The sequence below is a fragment of the Pteropus vampyrus genome, unplaced genomic scaffold (genome assembly GCF_000151845.1).
Source record: "Pteropus vampyrus isolate Shadow unplaced genomic scaffold, Pvam_2.0 Scaffold132, whole genome shotgun sequence".
Classification (NCBI taxonomy): domain Eukaryota; kingdom Metazoa; phylum Chordata; class Mammalia; order Chiroptera; family Pteropodidae; genus Pteropus; species Pteropus vampyrus.
Genome location: NW_011888913.1, coordinates 1,286,098 through 1,288,244, shown reverse-complemented (window position 1 = coordinate 1,288,244; position 2,147 = coordinate 1,286,098).

The following is a 2,147-nucleotide window of genomic DNA, read 5'->3' as shown; positions in this document are numbered from 1 at the left end:
GCCCTTCTGTTCCTGCCGGAAGGGAAGAAAATCATTACCGAGGAGTTGGAGCTGCGTCCCTTTGACTCATGGGAAGAAGCACCTGTATTAGGGACCATTTGTTTTTGAGACCCTTCCATCTCTGCGCACGGTGGTCGCCCAGCTTCGCTGGCGTCGTCATGACAATGACTGCTACCAGGGCCTGTCACAGTGTGAACGTATCCCTTCGTGTCCTTCCTCCTATGACACCAGTGGGTGTTTGGTCATCCAGGTGATCAGCAGTGTTCCCCATACCTGTCACAGGCCTGGCACCAAGTATATGGTCACATAATTTCTGGTAAGTCTTCAATAACCTTTAATTTAAGCTAATAAGACTTATAGTAGTTTAATAATTATTTAAAGGAGAAAGTGGGAGAATAGCATAACTTCTCTGGGAAGGTAATTTGGAGAGATCGATCACAATTAAATGCCAGTGCTTTCACCCAGGAGTCACATTTCTAAGAATTTAGTTTTAGAAGAGTTTTGACAGCACTGTTTAAAATATTCTTAAAAATTGGAAATCATACCAATATCTCAATACCGCACAAAAAGCAGTGAAGTGAACGTCCCTTTGATATAATGAAAAGCCATGCAGTTGTTCAAAATTACAAGGCAGCTCCATACACACTCTCATAGAGTCTCTAAAACGTACTGATGATTGAAAAAGCAAGATGCAAAAAATGACGTAGCTTTTTCTACAATTTGTGAAAAAATAGCATAGGGGCGTGTGTGTGTGTGTGTGTGTGTGTGTGTGTGTGTTTGTGTGTCTGTCTGTGTGCGTTTGTACATATGTATGCGAATGCATTCAGATTCGTGTACACGGGGACTATTTAAGGTGCCTAAGAGAAGTTGCCACCGGAACAGCCGAGTGGCCACGTGGCTGCGGGAGGAGAGATCGCCTTTTACATTTTGTGCCATCGGAACATACCGCTTTATCGAAAATAATTGAAATTTGTCTTAAAATTATGGCAAAGCAGAAATATAAATCAAGACGGCTGTAATGAATGCCTTCATTTTACTTTGTTGTTAAGTGTTTAGGAATCATTTTAGTGTTCACGGTTTGTTCTGTGTTTGATACGTTTCAGATTTTCAGAACCTATGGAAGACTCAGAGTCAGAAAGTTTATTATTGGAAATAATTGCAGTAATTCAGTGGGTGAGATGTTCCTATAAATATTTTTAAACAGAATGAGCAGTTAAATTAACATTTTGAATTATCTAAGTAATGCTTATTCTTATTTTAACAGTTCATGATTCACAACCATTTTAAAAGATCTGTTTTTCTAAGTAAATTTGTGTAAAAATTCCTCCTAAATTACTATATACAACTAGTAATTTGAGATATTCTTTACTCTCTTGAGTCATACTGCCAAGTGCCACATGGCCGGTTCAAGGAGGCCATTTCAAGTAAAATCATTTAAGTATTGGAAAACCTTACTCTTTATTCTGGAAAAATAGAAAGCACATTTATTTAGAGTGGAATATAATTTAGTTTATTCATGAAATTAAGTTAACATGAAAATAGAGAAAGGAAAACAGAAAGCAATTCTTTATAAAAAATAATTTCAGCTATTAAATATAGCAGTAATGATAGATTAGAAAAATCCTTTTGGAACCTCCAAAGTAATTATTGATTCATCATTAAAAATGAAGGTCATCAACACATAATGAAAAAAATAAAAAACAGACAGAAAGATGGGCGAAGGAGAAGCTATCCAGGCGAGGCCCAGATGCCACCTCCCCCCACCGCCGCCCCCCACCCGGCTCACTCTCTAACACCAAAGGGAAACACTTAGCAGGACGATGGGGAGAACTAAGGGTCCCCACCTTAGGCGAGCCAGCTCTCACGATGGTGGTCACCCTAATGTGATGAGCTGAAAGAACAAACTTGCCCCCGCTATTGCTGAGGAGGCGCTGTTTGTCAGAACCCTGATCCCGAAGGAAGTAGACGAACCCAAGAAGTGAGAACAAAATCAACAAAATAGTGCGGCTTTGACTTCCAGAACAATCTCTTATGAAAAGCAAGTAGTGGCCGACTCGCGGACCAAAGTCGCTGAATGGCACAGTGACCAAATCTGTGTATGCAAACTCCATGGCTTATCTTTTCATGAATTAAAACATCTTCTACAT